The sequence below is a fragment of the Nelumbo nucifera genome, chromosome 2 (assembly GCF_055504915.1).
Source record: "Nelumbo nucifera cultivar China Antique chromosome 2, China Antique-T2T, whole genome shotgun sequence".
Taxonomy (NCBI): domain Eukaryota; kingdom Viridiplantae; phylum Streptophyta; class Magnoliopsida; order Proteales; family Nelumbonaceae; genus Nelumbo; species Nelumbo nucifera.
Genome location: NC_142650.1, coordinates 68757505 through 68777895, shown reverse-complemented (window position 1 = coordinate 68777895; position 20391 = coordinate 68757505). Strand labels below are relative to the sequence as shown.

The 20391-nt window shown below is 38.8% G+C and overlaps 1 pseudogene; it reads right to left on the bottom strand.

Annotated features, from left to right (window-relative positions):
* Window positions 1-1338: 1338 nt before the first annotated feature.
* On the bottom strand, window positions 1339-6367 carry LOC109114951 (protein CLAVATA3 INSENSITIVE RECEPTOR KINASE 6-like; annotated as a pseudogene).
* Between the last annotated feature and the right edge of the window lie 14024 nt (window positions 6368-20391).

Below are 20391 nucleotides of genomic sequence, written 5' to 3'. Positions count from 1 at the left end.
AGATGAGTCCTATCACAAGAAAAAAAAAAAAAAAAAAAAAGAGAGAAAAGAAGTTGAACAAACTATTAATAATAATAAATTTTATAATTTATTCAATTATATGCTTTAATGACTACGCCTCTTGTGAAAATGTTTCATATAATTGATGGTAAAAAATAGAGCAACAATAGGAATTGTATATGAAGCACTGGACAAAGTTCAAAAGATAATTAAAAAAAAATCTTAATTCAAATAAGCACATAATAGACTAATAGACAAGAGATGAAATTCACAACTCTTCATCATTTATATAAAGTAGGTATTTTTTTACATTATGTAATTGTATTATTAACTCTCAATATTTATGCTAATTGCTAAATGAATATTTAAGATTTCAATTAATAATGTTATTTTCTTTGAATTTTAGCATATTATTTAAATCCAACATTCCAATGTGATCATGATCTTGGTGTTGATGATGATTTATTATTATCCATGAAAAAAAAAACCATTACAAGGTTGGAGTCAGATGAAATTAAAGTTGCCTTTGCCTTATAAAAAGTAAAAAATTAATTGTGTAAATTAGGGGTGCTCAAGTTCAGTTGATAACCGAAAATCGAACCGAATCAAATCGAATAAGGTAGTTTGATTTGGTTATTTCGGATATTGGTTCAAATCGGTTTTTGTTTCTAAAAATTTGGTTTTTGGTTTCGGTTTAATTTGGTTGAGCTTTTCAATCGAATTGAACCGAAAATCAAATTAGTGGTTGAATTTAATTAAGTATATTAAATATATAATAGTTTATTCAATAGTTTATACTTATTAATTAATAATTATTATCTTTTTCAACAGGTAATAATCAATTCACAATTCCCCATTGTGCTTTGGGAGGTTGGGCCTATTCCAACTTTTAATCAATAATAGTTAATTAAATAGCCTAGAGGTCCTAAAAAACAGAGTATTAAAGTTTAGACAAATTATTAATTATTCATTAATTGTTTGTGAATAATAAGTGTAGTTGCTTTAATAATTAGTAATTCAAATATTCATTAAATGACCATATTTGCATTAATTATTCATTAAAACCTAGATTAAAGATTAATATCTAGTTGTTTATTAATCATTGAAACCAAACCAAACTGAGTTGAAATTGATTAGGGTTGGTTCGGTTTTAAATTGTAATCCGGTTTGGTTCAATTGGGAGAGATGGTCAAACCGAATAGTCGATTAGATCTTCAGTTCTATCCGAATCGACCAATTGTACACCCCTAGTGTATATATTTGATCAGATGATTATTAATATTTGTTATTTTGATTAAGAAAAAACTATTTCATAAGGCATTAGGTGGATTTGCAAATTCAGTGGCTATTAAAACAAGAATAAGAATTTTTTACCTGTGATCATGACCAAAGAAGTCATCCAAATAAGTTTTGAACACATGAATCCATTAAAAAAATGAGGTTAGTAGGAATATATCTATACTGTTCTTAGTGTTTACCCAATCAATCATATCTCCCATATGGTTTGCTACCTTGCCAAAGTCCAGAGCTCTCTGACCTGTAATTAGTTCAAGGTGGAGAATCCCAAACCCAAACACATCTGTTTCCTCTGAGAACTGGCCTGTGGAGAGATACTCAAGGGCTATATGCCCCACAGTTCCCCTCACAGCTGTGGTGACATGTGAATCCCTGTAATCCAAAAGCTTTGCCATCCCAAAATCCCCTACTACAACCTCATAGTAGTCATCAAGTAATATGTTGGCAGCCTTCACATCCCTGTGAATTACCTACCTTTGGATCACACTGCTCATGAAGGTATAATAGACCCCTTGCAGCCCCCAAGGCTATTCTCTTCCTGGTAGCCCAATCCAATGCTAGCTTTCCTGTAAAAGGAAAACAGCCTTAAGATACAATGTAATTATGGTATCCAGAATTCAATTAGATATCAAAGAAGAGAAATTTTTAAATATTGAAGATTTCTTCACCTTTGAGACGGGTGGCCACACTCCCATTGGACATGTAAGGGTAAACAAGAAGCCTCTCTGTGGCTGTCAAACAAAACCCATAGATCTGCGCAGATTGCGGTGTAATGCTAGGCTTATCTTCTCAACGTTGTCCGAAATTGAATCTCCCCTCTTATGGCATTTCCATCCCTGAGCCTCTTTATAGCCACGATGGTCCCATCTTGGAGACACCCTTTGTAGGCAATCCTAAAGCCACCCTTTCCAAGTATATTTTTGCTGTTGAAGTTGTTTGTCGCAATGTGAAGCTCCCTGAATTGTAACCTCTTCAAGTTTCCAAGGCAAACTTCCTCATAATGTTGCTCTGAAATTTTGGAAGAGATTGAACATTTGTAAGATGAGAGGACTAGCCAGTTCATATTACTAGTTATGCTAAAATTATTTCAGTTTTTCTTTACTAGCCATTAATATCAAAGAATATCCATCGGTTGTGCTTTTGCCTCCACCAAAGAAATCCCAATCCAAGAATAAGCTGACAGACGCAGCCTAGGCTTGACCCTAAAGCAAGGGCCACTTTGTGACTTCTTGGTCTTCCTGAAGGTTGGGCACGTAGAGAAGTATAGAGAATTAGAGGTCATGACAGTTAAAGGATGGATAAGCAGAATTGTTTTGACCCTTAAACTGCCTGCGTTTCAAATTCATATCTATTATAAGCTTTACTTCTGCATACTCAAAGACTTGCCATGCTTCTACTGTCAAAGCCTTCATTTATGCTTTAATGATCTTTGGCTGATGCCTGATGGAGAGGCCCCCTACTTGATGCAAGAGAGTCGCGGCAAAATGTACCCAAGAGGACAGGAACAAATATATTGTTTATTCCCCTAAAATCGCAAAGAAGATGTAGGAAAAACTACTGCAAAAGCATCATATAACCACAAGAAAATTCAGAATAGGAACTTTGACCTGCATTGCTCGATTAGAAACCCCAATCAAGGACAACGGGTAGCTCACGATTTTAAACCCCATCTCCTCAAGTTCAACAGGATTTCCACCTCTTTCAAGGGGTAGCTCACGAATTTACAGATTCATTGTAGATGGATGGGTGTATTTGTAGTTTTTTCTTTAGCATTCACCTAAAATATAGGCATAGATTCTAACCCAACTTAGTTTTAGTTTTTTAGGTGATGTACTCGGTCTAAATTGGATTGGTTTTATTTGTTCTGGATTCTTTCTCTAAGAAAATCTAAATAATTCTAGTTTTTTTTTTTCAAATTTTGAAACATATAATCAGATGAACATCTGTTTGGAAGTTTTTATTTCATCTACAAGTAGTGTTGTATTGATACCGTGATAAACAGCATGCTCTTGGTTGGATCAATTTGATCCTCTTTGGAATCGGAAGCCCAAAAAGAAGTACCAAATCTGAAAAGAAGAAAAGGCCTAAAAAAGTGTTCTAGCCTCATTCCCATCTCACAAGAGGTTACTTATTGTATGATTAATGGGTTGCAAATGAACTTGAATGGGATGACTTAATGAATGGGTTGCTTCTTGTATCAATAAATCCCCATGTTCTTGAGTAATTCTTATTTGGATGGATGTGCTTTCACATTTGTTTTTATTTAAACCTAATGTGTTCAATATTATTATACAGAGATGACACACGTCTTTCAATTTTGATTGTTTTGGTTAATATGTGGTATTGCATTGTATTAATGTATTTCAAAATTAGAAGTAAGTAAATATGAAAGGAGGATGAAAGGGATTGAATATATAAGCAGGCTCACTAGAGAGAATGATGTGTACTGCATGAGTGAGCTTCGAATGGATGGATATGAGCACTTTTGATATGTTGTGTGGAATGGGCTGTAAATTTAGTTGGTGTCTCCTAGTTGAATTGAAGTTGCATAGAGTGTTGCTTAAAAACCCTGAACCAATTATCGATGACAAATGGAAATGCTTTAAGGTATTATAATTTGATTATTGCACTGATTTCTATCATTTCATTTTGTATATATATACACACAATTTCTTTTGTAGCGTAGAATTGTCTTGGGGCTTTAGACGGTACAACCATACAATGATTCATGTGTCTGTTCTTGTCGAGGACAAACCAAGGTATCAAACAAGAAAGGCAATATATTGCCACCAATGTGTTATATGTATGTTCACCTGACATGCAATTTATTTGTGTTACCTGGTTGCACGTGACAGTCATGTGCTTCGAGATGCAATTTTTAGGCCTAATGGATTAAAAGTCCCTCAAGGTAAATGAATTTGTTAGTATTGATGAGTTAAATAAATCTTAGCATACAATTTCTTTTGACAATTGAAGGATGTGCAACAACCATATGCCGTACTAATCAATGGGTTTATTGTCTTGTACATAATTTGATGAGAAAAATGACTATAGATCCCATGGAGAATGAAGTTAGCCAGAATGATGTTGATCAAGTGGAATACATTATTACTATTATCCCTACTAATCAATGGGCCAATTTTAAGAATACCTTAGCTCAACAAATGTTTTACAATTGGAGATCTAGAGCTAGAGTCTAGCTGTGTTATTGTGTTCTATATTTGAGTTGTTTGCTTGTTTAATTATGTGCTTTCTTTTTAATTTGACATGTTCACATGTTTTATTCTCATTTTCTTTTGAAGTTTATGAATTGTTACTTTTTAGTTGATGAAAGAACAAGCGTAAAATTGTTGTAATTTTTGTAAAATTGTTTGCTTCTCAAGTATTTTCATGCATTTCTCTGATTTTTTTTTTTTGCAAAATGCTTGATATTTTCATGCATTTTTCTCGCATTCCTCAGTCCGTTAGAAGTCCTTCAGTCGCTTAGGGACTTTGAAGAAGGGCAAGAACCGGTCCATGGATTTGGACATAAACCTACTGAGGGCGGCTACTCTACCGGTGAGTCGTTGCAGTTCTTTGTGAGATTGGGGTGATTGCATGTCGATGATGGCCTGTATTTTTTTTGGGTTGGCTTCAATCCCCCTCATGTCACCAAGAACCCAAGGAATTTACCGGAGCCGATCCCAAAAGCACATTTGGTTGGGTTTAGCTTCATCTTATACTTCCTAAGGGTGTCAAAGACTTCTTTTAGGTCGGCAAGGTGCTGCTCGACTTTCTTGCTCTTTACAAGCATGTCGTCGATGTACACTTCCACGTTTCGGCCGAGCTAATCCTTGAATACCTCATTCACCAGCCGTTGATAGGTAGTGTTGGCGTTCTCGAGGCCAAAGGGCATCACCTTGTACTAGTATAGGCCGCAGTTGGTGATGAAAGCCATTTTCTCCTAGTCATCAAGATGCATTTGAATCTGGTTGTATCCTGAGAAGGCATCCATGAAGCTCAGGAGTTTGTGGCCTGTTGTTGTGTTGACGAGCTAATCGATCCTCGGTAGAGGGAAGGTGTCTTTAGGGCAAGCTTTGTTCAGGTCAATGAAGTTGATGCATATCCTCCACTTCCCATTGGCTTTCTTCACCATCACCACGTTGGCCAGCCAGTTGGGGTATTTGACTTCCCGAATGAAGCTGGCGTCAAGCAACTTCTACACTTCGTCTACGATCACTTGCCACCATTCCGTTGCGAAGCTCCTCTTCTTCTACTTGATAGGTTGGTAGTGAGGGTCGGCGTTCAGGCGATGCGTGATGACTTTGGGGTCAATCTCCGGCATATCTATCACCGACTAGGCGAACATGTCGGCATGAATCCTCAGTAGTTGTACAAGCTCTTCTCAGGGGCGGTCATCTAGGAGAGAGCCAACCTGGACTATCTTCTCGGTGTCTTCTTCGTTGAGTGGCACCTGGATGAGGTCTTCGACAAGTTGACCGCGCTATGTTCTTACCTCGTCCCGCAGATCATAGGCTTCGGCCATCAACATTTTGGCAGTTGGGCGTTGTCCTCGACAGGAGAGCAAGTAATATTACCATGCAGTTCTTTGGTCCCCATGTGCCACACCTACGCTGTATTCGGTGGGGAACTTCATGGCGAGGTGGAATGTGGACACCATAGCCTGTAGAGCATTAAGGGTCGGCCTGCCGAGGATAGCATTGTAAGACGAGGGTCAGCGAACCACAATGAAGTCCACCATGCTTGTCGCAGTAATGTCGCCATCTCCGATCAGAAGGGGAAAGATTATCCTTTCAATGGGCAAGAGGGACTCCCTACAGAAGCCCAATAGGGGAGTGTTGGCAGGAGTGAGGTGCTCTTCGTCTATGTTGAGCTTCTTGAATGTGTCCTTGAAGATTACATCAGCGAAGCTACCCATATCAACCATAATCCGCCGCATCTCAAAGTTGGCAACCTCGGCTATGATTACTAAGGCGTCATCGTACGGGATTTCAACTCCCTGGAGGTCATCGTTGGTGAAGGTGATAGACTGGTCGTGTTTCTTCTTGTGCCCCCGTTGTCGATTTCGCATAGCCTTGCATACTTCTTATGCCCCGATCTACTCTCTCCTCCTGCGGCGATTCCTCCTGATATGATGTGGATCACACCTACATAAGGCTAGCCGAGGTTTTCAATTGCTTCTGGCTTGCTGTAAACTATGCCCAGAACTGGGCCTCCAGCTGACTCCATGATGCAATGGAGCACAGGGGGAGTGAGGAGTATCAGGTCAAGGCTAGACCCTTGAGTGTGGCCACGAGAGTCTTGCACATTAGGCCCTCAGAAGATCCATGCAGCATCAATTGAGCTTTCAAGGCCTCGACGTGGTCGATAGGGTTAATGTTCACATCATATTTGTCGAGCTGAAGTGCCCATCATCCTACGAGAGGCACCTCGTCCAAGATCTCTTGGATGAACAATGGTTCTCAGACAAGCAGAGCAGTGCGTTGCACGGGCTGATCTATGGTCGGCGCCGTGCTCCTCTGAACTTAACTGCGCTCCAACTCTTCTAGGCATTATCGGAGTTCCCAGATTTTGGCATCCCTATGGTTTGGAGCCACGGTGTGCGTTGCCCTTTATTTCTTAGGGCACGCAAGGCGGTCTTTCACGGAGCTGGATTCAGTGACGGAGACCACGCAAGGCAGCGTCCGTCTATCGACCCTTTCTTTGGCGGGGATCTACGTGGTTTGGTGCGTCCTACTGTGGTTGCCTGACACGCTTTGGGGTCCTCGAGGTGAGGATCATCCTTCGTACGCATCAGGGCATGAGGCGGGACGACTCTATTGGGCAGTGCCACAGATCCTAGGTTTTGCATCATCTCAAAGATCTTGTCGACCTTCTCTTGCATCACTTGGAATTGCACGGGATCAACTAGGGTTGGGTTTTGTTGAGTCTCTTGGTGTGGAGAATTGTGACGGCGAGATTCCCAAGATGGAGATCGGCCTGTTGATCGCTCAGAATGGTTTCTCAGCATCTTGATCATGTTCTTGATTGCGTAGTGAGAGAGATTTCGGGAAGGCTTTTTGTGCGTTTTCCACAGATGGTGCCAATCTGATGCTACTCAATCCGAGGTGGTGCACGAACTGAGGAGAGCAACTAGATAGTCCTTGCCAGTAGGGCGAAGCCAAGGTGGAAGGACAAAACTGCACTTCAAGACCTATGATCAAGAGAGATGTCGGAGACCCGAGGAGATATCCCCGGGTAGGTACTCTGACGCTCAAGTCAGTAGGAGGTGACAGGAGGTCGGGCTGAGCAATGAGTGTGTTGGGCCGAACAAGGGGAAAGTATGGGTGCTAGAAGTTTGATCCCTTACCTCGAGCATGGAATACCATTTTGTAGCCGAAGATCCGTGTCTTGATCGGATTGGACTTCCGATGTTGTCAGGATGAGGTTAGCCACCGAGGTATTCGGGATAGAGTCATATTCCCCAATGGAGTCGTCTTCCTCACTCCTTTTTATCCGTAGTTATGCTCATCCGAGTGACATGTAACTGATGTGGCCGAAAGGATAAGATGGGGGGCCACAGTAATAGTGTAGCCCGGCCTAGGTCACGCAGTCAACACAAGGCACAGGGCTGGTTGAGCTATGCCGATGTGGCCAGGCTGATCGAGCGATGGCTGGATGGCCATTTGTCTCTCAGGACCAGCTCAGCCACGACCCAAACAAGAAGATTTCCTAGAAAGTCCAAACCTCAAATATGCTAAAATGATAAAGATGTAAAGTTACTGTAAAAGGAAAGTTTTTAGGAAAAAAACCCAATTTTTTTAAAGGCCAAAATGATAGATTTTTGGGCTTGAAAACTACAAATGAATCCATTCGATTGATGTACATAGTGTTCGCTAAGAGATCGCTTTAAACGTATTATATGTCGAAATGGATGTCGTGATTTTAGTATTTCTATTGGCCTCTCTTTTCTTAAGGCTAAGAGATCGCTTTAAACGTATTATATGTCGAAACGTATTTTAGTATTATTTTCAAAATCGGACCGGACTGGACGGTCGGACCAGAAAAACTGAGAATCTGTTAGGTGATCAGTTCCGTTTTTTACCAAAACCAAATTTTTGCCAAAAAACGTTGATTTAGTTAGCAAACCGCTGACCTAAGCAGTTGAATCATTCGAACCATTTAACGGTTTTGACTGTTTTTTATTTTTTTTATTTTTTTGTTAGAATGGGCCAACCATTCGGTTTGAATAATCGGATCATTAGACCGGAGAACCAGACCCTTGACCGGTTCGTTCTCCAGGTCAGTTTTAAAACCCTTGGTAAATACATACAAAATGCAAGGTTTTGCACTCACCATATTTGTATTTCTACTCCTCCCAAGTTGAGCCTTAAGAAAAAGCGCGATTTGAGTATGTTTTGTTGTTGTTTCACTTGTTTAAATTTTATAATTACCAAAGTACCCTTCTATAGGTTTTATATTTCAAAATATAAAATGATATATTTTTACATTTAAAAATACTCAATTCGTTATTATCTACGCCTCATTATAATAGGGGTGTAGGTTTCATCATTGCATTGAGAAGCTTAAGCATTCAGAGAGATTCCATCCACCTCACCTCAAGGTGGGTATTTTGGTAATTTAATGCATCACTTAACAACAGCGGAGGTATTTATTGCAAATGAAAGTTCAGAGATATTTGTGGTAAATGAAAGTTCAGGGGTAATTATCACTGACCCCAATAGTATTGGGGCCTTTGTAATTTACCCTTTTTGCTGATTTGCCAATTTTAAAAACAATTAAAAATAAAAACATTCACATTGTTAAATCAAATAATTAAAAATTCAACCTATTTATCCAAAAATAAATAAATAACTCAACCTAAATGCTGCCTTATTGCTTGGGATAGCCAATCTTAAACAAAATAAAAGTTTCTCATACTGAATAGGATCATCAACTAATTTCAGTATTGAGATGAGAAATGATAATGTAGAGTGAGAAGCTTCTGTGCAAAGCTCAAGTGAAAAAGAATTTGCTGCATAGAGAGGTTTCACTAAGATTGATTTATAAACAAAGACATACAAGAAAAAAACATTTGTATGCTTATCCTTTTTCATCAACGTTGCAATCCAAATGGAGTGTAAATCCTAATTCAGGGTAAATTTGCACTCTGGTTTACTTTTGCCTGTGGCAATATTACGTTTATGCTTTGACAAACGACAGATCAATGCATATTTACATTGATAATACGATGTAAAAGTACATCAATGAAAAAGAAATAAATTTACATTCAAGTGGGCTTTTGATAAAAAAAACATATGTTTTATTGGAATTCATGTTTGCATCCATTACAGATAAAAGTCTATTTGGTAAGAAGATAAATTTGTCAGTGCAAAACTAACCCAATTTTACAATTTATATGAACCATTTTACACTCTAATATTTGCATTCATATTTATTTGAATTGTTTCCAAACACAACCTAAAGGCTCAGTTTGTAAGGAGTACAAATACAAATATGTAGAGCTCAAAGCCTTGTGTTTTGTATTATTTTGTATGCATATTTGTACTCCTTATATATAAGTGGAGCCAAAAGGAATTCAGAACCATACAATCCACAAATTTCCCTCACTACCGACCATCCCCTTAAACAACCAATTTTTCTAGCAGGAGACTCACGCTGATGTAAATTTGTATTGTTCTTTATTTTTTATGAATTAGAAATTTGAAATTAGATTTGATTCATTATTGAAGGATATGAGCTGACTTTCCAACTTGAACTAATAAATAATAACCACCCCATATTTAAAGCAGCTTACTTAGTGCAAGAAAAAAGTCAAATGTTAGGTTTGCATTTAATCCACCGATGAGACCCAAATAGCTGGGACCAAAGTTGGGATCTTCTGCCAACAAAAACACGTTCCAACCTTCTACCAATTTGATCTAACACCGCACATTTCTCCATGAGATTAGGATCCAACATAAAAGTGGAACCCTTCACATGTGAGATTGTGTCGGTAGGTTGTTGGAGTGTATTTCGTTACAAGTGGAAATTAAAATGATTCTTTATGATTGTCCAACGTATGGATCTGCTACCCACACTCTAACCACAAGGCATTAAAGCTATAAATGAGAACATCTCCCATGAATGAGAGATAAGTGGGTAGGAGTGTAGTTGGATACCCGATTTGAAGAATTTACACTGCATCGAACTTTGGGGTTTCAGGTCAAGCCCAACCAATTAAGTTGCACCTCTATTCTTGAGTGTCTGGTTTTGATTTAGTTGCTTTAGAGTTCAGACGAGAGATGACCACCGAAGGTTTCTTGAGTGTCTGCCTGTCTGGTTTCAATTTTAGTTGCTTCAGAGTTCAGACGAGAGACAACCGTCGAAGGTTTCTTGAGTGTCTGCCTGTCTGGTTTCAGTTTTAGTTGCTTCAGAGTTCAGACAAGAGACGACCGTCGAAGGTTTTTTGAGTGTCTGGTTTCAATCTTGGTTTTGATTCAAATCGGTAGGGTTTTTGGTATTGAATTATTGGGTTTTGGTTTTGGGCCGATTGAAACCAATAATAATACGGGTGATTTTATTTTGGATTGGCCCAACCCAATAATTGATAAGATTTGGATTGGTTTAGATCCAACCCAAAATCGTCCAATTGACAGCCCTACATGTAGTAAAGCCATCAATTCAGCCTTTATGGAATTTGCCACAAAATAAAGAGCCAATAATCGGGTTACCCAAGGAGCTTCCATCAAACAACTTAACTTTATTTCCTTGTGGGGTTCTTTGTCTCTAGAGGACTGTGCTACCTCCTTCCAAGCCCTTAGAATGTCATTAACTATGAAGCTCTGAAAGCAATCCAAAGTTTTAATCCATATATTGCTACCTTCGCTTTTATAATCTCTATTATCTCCTCCACAGTTCTACTCTTGCCATTAAAATCTCTGTTATTCCTTTCCTCCCAAACCACCTAAATGGTCGGGGCCTTAGTAATTCTCCACATCAATCTCCCTCTTTCTTTGGTTGTCTTAGGAAATTTTGGTTGAAAATGTCTACCACCTCTTGGGGAGAGTCCCACCTACAGCCAAAGAGATAACAAAAAAACTCAGAAATACAAAGAACAAAGGAACAGGAGATTAATAATTATAGGGTTTCTCCACTTCTCCTATGAGGAGAGAGGCATGAAATAGGCCTCCTTTTATGCAATTTACCTTTCAAATGAAAGATTGACAACAAAAAGCTTGAACTTTTGGTGGGATAGGCGTAGTCCACACTTCTTTCATTGGGAAGTCCACCCCTCGTGAAGTCTATCAAGTGAGGAAACTCAGATTGTAGAGTCATCCAAGGTAGGATCCAAAAAAGTTTCCTCCAGGATGTCAAGAAGGTTAATCATAGAAAAGCACTCAGTCTCCCTTATACCTCTTCTATTCTAAAACCAAGGTCCTAGCTGATGACCGAGGGAGAAGAAGTTCCCACTCTGGACAGAAATTCACCTTTGAAGTTAGAGAGGGCAAAAAGATCAAGGAAAGGAGTTTCCCCTAACCAAAGGGCTTCCTAGAACCAAATTTTGTCACCCCTTCCCAAATCATAGCAGATAGAACTAAAGAATGGAGGGTATGCCTCGTGAATTTCTTTACAAAGGGAAGTTGAAGTTGAGTGAGGACAGAGTTTAGCATCCCAACCATTACCCTCCAAACCATGAATGCTTGCTATTACCTTGTGCCAGATGTCTCTTTCAAAGGGAAATCTCCATAACCATTTAGATAATAAAGTAGTGTTTCTATTAGTAATGTTTCCTAACTCTAGGCCCCGTAGTTCCTTTAGTTTGCAAACCAGTTGCCACTTAACCAAATGATCCTTACTTTTCTACTTTAAGAATTCTTTTAAATTTATTAAATAATTTCGTTATTTTAACTATTTAAAATTTTGTCATGTTAAATGTTTTGTTATTTAAATATTTAAAAATTTTCTTTATTTTAATTTTATTATGTAATATTAAATATTTTGTTATATTATTTATCTATTTTTAATGTTTTTATTTAAGATTTTTATTTATTGAAATATTTAAACAAATATTTTATATTTTAATTTTTAATTTTTATTATTTGAATAACATTTAAATTGAATAATTCATAAAATTATAATTTATATTGTTACTACATAATTTCATGATGAATTTTGTAAAAAATATTGAATTATTAATAATATGAATATTATTAAATTTATTAATTCACTATGTTTTTAATAAATATTTTAAATTTAGTATATAATTTCATTATAACATTTAAATAGTTTTGAATTTTTTTAATTGAAACTTTCTTTAGATAGATATAGATAAAAAGTGGGGGAGAGGATAAATAGGAATTAGAGATAGTTTAGGAGAGAATCTCTCTACTAAATTAGAGATAATTTAAGAGATAAATAAAAGATAGAGATAATTTAGGAGATAAATAGGAATTAGAGACAATTTAGGAGGAAGTAGGAGAAAGTGATACCACTTGGCTAAATATTAGACAAGCAAATCCCTCTTTCTTTATGGTTGGTAGAAATAGTTAAGCATATGTGATTTCCTTATTGGTTTAATAGGTGATTATGTGGAATTAAAAAATTAAAAAAAATAAAAAATCAGAAAATTAGGAAATAGAGTTTGAAACAAGGAGAGGTATGGTGACATGAATGGACCAATTTTAATATATATATAGATAGATAGATAGATGGGAGAAAGTGTACGATAGACAACCGTGGCAAATGCTTCCCACCAGTAGCATTGAGGGATAGATGTGTGGGCAAGTACGATTCCAGAGATCGAGTGAAACATGTTCTCCAACTAGAGCAAATCTTGAAGTAGACCATAGCTGAACTAGGAGGCGGTATAGGCCACGATCACTATCTCCTCGAAGAAGAACCTGCCCCGTGTATTGATGAATTCGGCTTCAGTCCAAGCACATTTTGTTTGTGCACTGTTAGCACATTTGGAGGACACGCCACGAGTCCTTCGAATCGTGTGAGGTCTAAAGCATGCGAATGGGCTTAAACCCTGTTAATGGTGTTTGGCTTGTTGAATAGTGCTTCAAACTTAGTGGGTACTTAGTGGGTGATTTACTTCCTAATTGTTAGGCATTATTTTGAGTTAGTGGACCATGTTTACCCACTTTCTAGTTTAATTGCTTATTTTTAGCTAAGGTTAGTTTTGCTGTAAGTCTATTTATTTGGACCCCTGACGTTGCTTTTTATGTGAATAGAATTGGTAGTGGCTATGTTTTCAACATAAAAAAAAATTCAATTTCCCAACAATTTCTTTGGTATCAGAGCCAAGTTGGGTCTTTATCTGAGCAAAGGGTAAAGAAGAGAGAAATTATGCTATGGCAAGCAACGGAACCAATTCATCAGCTCTGCCCCAAATTCCAGTCTTTAAAGGGGAAAATTATCACTTCTGGAGCCTCAAAATGAAGACCATGTTCAAGTCTCAAGAGTTGTGGGACTTCGTGGAGAAGGGATTTGAAGACACAAATCCGATCGAGCCCAATCAACGGTTGCGAGAAACCCGTAAGAAGGATGCAAAGGCTATGTTTCTCATTCAACAGGCCCTTGATGAAGAAATTTTTTCAAGAATTGCAGCAGCTAGCACCTCCACTCAAGCATGGGATATTCTAAAGCAAGAATTTTTGGGTGACAAAAAGGTAATTACTGAAACGTTGGCCATGAAAGAAAAAGAATCTATGCAAGTATTTTTATCTAAGGTGTCTGGGATTGTTAATCATATGAAGTCATATGGTGAAAGTGTTAGTAATGAAACTGTTGTGAGTAAGGTTTTGAGGAGCTTAACTTCAAAATTCAATCATGTAGTTGATGCAATTGAAGAGTCTAAGGACTTGCCTACTTATACTTTTGATGAATTAATGAGTTCTCTATTAGCCCATGAAGTTAGGCTGAGTAGATCCAATGAAAAGGTTGAGGAGAAGGCTTTTCATGTTAAGGGGGAGTCTTCTTACAAGGGAAAATCAGAAAATTCAGGAGGCCGGGGACAAAGCAGAGGTGGTTTTTGTGGTCGAGGTCGCGGTGGCGGTAGAGGAAGAGGCCAATTTGGAGATCAACACCAACACAAAAGCACCATCCAATGCCGATATTGCAAGAAATTGGGTCACAAAGAAGTAGATTGTTGGACCAAGCAAAGAGATGAGCAGAAACAAGCAAATTTTACAGAGAAAGTTGAAAAGGAGAGCAAGCTATTAATGGCTCATTCTTCTATTGATAATGTTTTCAATGGAGTGTGGTTTCTGGACAGTGGATGCTCCAACCATATGTCCGGAACAAAGTCTCTTTTTAAAGAACTTGACGAGTCACAAAAAAGTGAAGTTCGACTCGGAGACAACAAGCAGATGCAAGTTGAAGGCAAAGGTACAATTGCCATCAAAACCTCACAAAGTAATGTAAAACTCCTCCATGATGTGCAATATGTTCCTAATTTAGGTCATAATTTGTTGAGTGTTGAGCAATTGATGGATGGTGGATACTCTATTTTGTTTGATGATGATTGTTGTTCTGTCCAAGATAAGAAAACAGGGCATATAATAGTTAGCATTCCTATGGCACAAAATAAAATGTTTCCGTTAGAAGTCTCTGAAGTAAGAAATTGTGCCTTGATTGCTAGATCTAGTGATGCAAAAATATGGTATTTGCGTTATGGGCATTTAAATGTGAAAGGGATGAAATTGTTAGCTCAAAAAAATATGGTTGTTGGGTTGCCAAAAATTGATGGTCTTGATTTTTGTGAAGGCAGTGTCTATGGGAAACAAAGTAGAAATTCATTTCCTGTAGACAAGTCATGGAGGGCTTCTGATTGTCTTGAATTGGTACATGTTAATGTGTGTGGTCCAATGAGTATTGAATCATTTGGTGGAAGTAGATATTTTTTGTTATTTACTAATGATTACAGCCGCATGAGTTGGGTGTATTTCTTGAAATTCAAATCAGAAACTTTTGAAACTTTCAAGAAATTCAAAGCATTAGTGGAGAAGCAAAGTGGGCGTTGTATAAAGGCGCTCCGTTTCGATAGGGGTGGTGAATTTACCTCTAATGAATTTAATGTTTTCTGTGAGGAAAATGGCATTCACAAGGAGTTGACGGCACTGTACACATCGGAGCAAAATGGTGTGGTTGAGCGGAAGAATCGAACGGTGGTTGAAATGGCAAGAAGCATGATGAAAGCAAGTGGTGTTCCTAATCAGTTCTGGGTAGAAACAGTGACAATAGTAGTATACCTTCTCAATATCACACCTACAAAGGATGTCATGAACCGGACCCCATATGAAACTTGGAAGGGCAGGAAGCCACGGGTAAGCCACTTAAAATTTTTTGTTGTATAGCCTATGCCTTGGTTACTTCTCCAACCCGCAACAAACTTGATGAAAAATCAAAAAAATGCATTTTTGTTGGCTATAGCCCTCAATCCAAAGCATATAGATTGTATAACACTGTGAGTGGCAAAGTAATTATAAGCAGAGATGTTAAGTTCAACAAAGAAGAAACTTGGGCCTAGAACAACGACAACGCAATACCTACAGCACCTCAAGTTACAGAAGATGCTAGTATAACCCCTTTGACAGAACCTCCAGAACCAGCTAGTTCATATGCTGGTAGCAGCAGCTCAACCATTCACTCATCTCCCTCCAGCAACAGTAGCGCATCTATACAGAAAGACAAAGCTCGGTTGGTGGCGAAAGGGTACTCTCAGTAACAAGGTGTTGACTTCGGATAAACATTTTCTCCGGTTGGTCGCTTTGAAACGGTGAGAACCTTTCTAGCCTTGGCTGCACAATTAAATTGGGTTGTGTACCAGTTTGATGTTAAATCCGCCTTTTTGAATGGAGAACTAGATGAAGAGGTGTATGTTTCTCAACCTGAAGGTTTTGTTAGTGGCGATGACAGCAAAGTTTACTAGTTAAAGAAGGCATTATATGGCCTAAAGCAAGCCCCACGAGCATGGTATAGCAAGATCGACTCCTACTTTCAGGAGAATGGATTTGAAAGGAGTAAAAATGAGCCAACGCTTTATGTGAAGAAGCGAGCTAACTCTGAATTTTTGGTGGTGTCTTTATGTTGATGGCATAATTTATATGGGGTCTTGTGAGTCTCTTGTTGAGGAATTTAAGTCTTGCATGATGAAAAAATTCGAGATGTCAGATTTGGGTTTGTTGCATTATTTTCTTGGTTTCAAGGTGAACCAAAGTGTAGATTGGATTTTTATTTCTCAAAGAAAATATGCTAATGATTTGTTGAAAAGGTTCAATATGTTAAAGTGTAAAACAGCTCCAACTCCCATGAATGTGAATGAGACACTCATAGCTAATGATGGCACCGGAATGGTGAGTGCAAGGTATTTTAGAAGTATGGTTGGCGGTTTGAACTATTTGTCTAACACAAGGCCCGATATAGCATTCCCTGTCAGCGTTGTTTCTAAATTTATGCATAGCCCAACAATGCATCACTTCGGGGCAGCAAAGAGGATCCTTCGTTATGTTGCTGGAACTGTTGATTTTGGAATTTGGTACTCAAAAGTATCAGATTTCAAACTTTTGGGTTTTACTGATAATGACTGGGCAGGTTGTTTGGATGATAGAAAAAACACTTCCGGCTATGTTTTCTCCCTTGGTTTGGGTGCTATTTCATGGAGTTCAAAGAAGCAAGAGATCGTGGCCTTGTCATCATCAGAAGCAGAATATGTCACTGCAACGGCATCAGTTTGTCAGGCAGTTTGGCTAAGGAGATTGTTAGCTGATTTTTGCCAAGGTCAAGAAGGTGCAACTCAAGTGTTTTGTGACAACAATGCAACAATCGCTATGGCAAAAAATCCAGCTTTTCACAATAGAACAAAGCACATTAACATCCGCTATCATTTCATCCAAAATCTAGTTGCTGAAGGAACAATAGTAATGAAGCATTATGGGACCAATGAACAAGTAGCTGATATTCTTACCAAGTCACTGCCGTGTGCCAAGCACGAATACTTCAAACTCCAGATGGGAGTAACAAGTTTTGAAGCAAGGGGGAGTGTTGAATAGTGCTTCAAACTTGGTGGGTGATTTAATTCCTAATTGTTAAGCATTATTTTGAGTTAGTGGACCATGTTTACCCACTTTCTAGTTTAATTGTTTATTTTTAATTTTGCTCTAAGTCTATTTATTTGGACGCTGACGTTGCTTTTTATGCGAATAGAATTGGTAGTGGCTTTGTTTTCTAACATAAAAAAATTTCAATTTCCAACATGGCTGTCTGTCGTGAGTGGTGTCGCGCATTCGGCTCCTCTCCATTCCTCTCCTATGCTCTCCTCTCCTCTCGTAGATTCACGCTCTCTCCTCTCCTCCGGCGGTGACTGCAAAATCATCACCGCCGGCAACAAACAATCATCACCGGCGGCGAATGACATTAATTGGAACAATAAAACAAGATAAAACTCAAATTGTGCTGGAAACGCTTTAAATCAATCTTAAAACAACCAAGCATGTTCTTATTCACAGGAGAGTCTCAAGGTACATTCTTCGTTTTCTCTTTCAGACATTGGAGCTTCTTGCAGAAGTAGCTGTTTTAGAAGAGGAGGTTGTTCGGCTTGAAGAACAGGTTGTGAATTTCAGACAAGGTCTCTATCAGGAAGCTGTATACATCTCATCCTCGAAGAGGAACACAGAGAGTCCAAAAGATTTATACGAGCCATACCCATGTAGAAACCCGAAAACAGAACAAGACAAGGCTTCATCCACCGCAAGGATTCTACCTTCTATTCCTGGCAAATCTTCGGCTTCGACCCAGTTGGCCTCTGAGCCTATTTCCGATCGAACAGCGCATTGTTCTATTCGGCCCTCAAATGGGAAATAGCCCTCGAAGAAAGCTCATCCCTCATCGACTTTTTCAGAAGATGCGCGGGGAAAAGAGAATCAGTCCTGCACTAATTCGTCAAAGAACAACAAGCAATCCCAAAAGATAGAGACACAAAAATCAGAACCCCAGTGAAGAAGCCCCCCATTGAGAATAGATCAGTAGAGAAGCGTTTGGATCCTCTGAAGCTATAGGTATGTATTTGCCATTTCCAGTGCAGAAACACTTCCCAGATGTCTTCTAGTGCCACAGTAAATTTGAGCATGAGTTTCTAAATGTCTAGCTAGAATGTGGAGCCATAGAACAAGACACAGAAGAACAGAGCGCATCAGTTGTTCTTGAAGAAACAGCACCAGAAGGAGAGAGCGTGAATCTGCGACAGGAGAGGAGAGGAATGGAGAGGAGCCGAATGCGCGACACCACTAACGGCAGACATCACTAACGAGGTTTAAGCCCATTCGCATGCTTCAGCACCTCACACGATTCGGAGGACACGCGCGCGCAAACGGTGCGCGGACAAAACGTGCATGGACTGAAGCCGATCTCTGTACTGATCCTTCACAAGAAACAATGTCGGATGAAATTCAAAAATCACATTATTATCTTTGGTAAAACGAGAGACAGACAGCAAGTTCTTAGTAATCGCAGGTACATGAAGAATATCTTTGAGCAATATTAGTGTTGAAGAAGAAGAAGATTTAATAAAAGTATGATCAGTGTTTGTAATGTTTAGACTTGTACCATCTCTAATGTGAACTTGAAGTTTGCTGAGGTCGTGACTTCAACAATGGCGGCAAGTTTGTTTGGCAATCCCTTTATTTCCTGCAGAAAGGATGGCATGGTTCTGTCACCTTTCTTGAGTACAGCAAGATCATCCCTTATGCTAACAGCCCGAGCAGTAGATTTGGGAGAATAGATTCGTTCAAGAGTAGTCCAGACCAGTTTGCTAGTGGTAGAACCGACAACCTGGGACAAAATAGGCTCTGTGAGTGATGCCAATAACCAGCTTAGCAACAAATGATCCTGTTTAACCCAAGTCGTGTAGGTGATAGGAACAAGCTAAAGTCGGCAGTCTTGGCAGTTACTGGCAGGCAGTTTTGACTGCTATTGGTAGTGCAGGGCTGTTGGGAGCTTAACAAGATGCCAGGTCAATCTGGTTGAGTCACCAGTCCAGCTAGCTAATATGTTTCCATTTTTAGTAAGTTGTTACCATACAGTTGTACTTATAACTACCTTCTGTTACTTCTGTTACTGCTTTTTGTTACTCATGTAAAGAACAGTATACAAGCCTCACTAGGGGCAGAATAAAGACAGCAGATTTGTTACTTTCTCTCGACTCTTTTCTTCCTCAAATTCTTCTTCATCTTCTTCTCTATTTCTTCTCATCCTCTACTTCTCTTCTTCTCATTTTCATTCTCAATTCTTCTGTTCTCTAAAGATTTTGGAATTGATACACAAGTCTGTATCAAGTGGTATTAGAGCTTGATTAGAGGTGTAAATCGGGCCAGGCAGCCTGCAGCCCGGCTCGATGGTCTGTGTCATGCTGGGCTAGGGTTCGAGGTCCATGGGCCGGCACGGCACGACTTAGTGCCATGTCGCCCGCGGGGCCTATAGCAAGCCGAGTGTGGCCCATCCAAAAACTAGCCGTTCCCCCCCCCCCCCCCCCCCCAATGGCTAGTTTAAGCTTTTTTAGGGGTTTTTTTACATAAATACCCCCCTAACAACTATAAACAGTCATATTAGGGGGTATTTATGTATTTTACTTGTGTGGGGGGAGAAAAAATGACATAAATGCCCCCTAACAACTATATAACAACTAGTTTAGGGGGTCTTTTGGGTAAAGTTATAAGTAACTTTACAATAACCAAAATACCCCTCCCAACAACTAAATAACAACTAGTTTTTAGGGTATTTTGGGCAATTGAATTATGATCAATTCCTATAAATTATTCTATCTTCCACCATTCTCATCAAACCATTCTCATACTCGTACACTCTCAATTCTCTGCAATTTGTGTAATTCTGATTGGCTGATTGTCTGATTCTCCATTATCCAATTCTTAAGTCTCAACTTTATTGAAGTTTCAACTTTCAAGAAAAAGGCTTTCTCAACCAGCTCAAGTATCTCGATTTGGGAGGTTTAGAAGTTGAAAGGCTTCAACCGTTGAAATCAAGTTGGGATTCTGAACCGACAACCCAAATAAGTCCAATTAAATTAATTTTTATCTTTTTATAATTAAAAAAAAT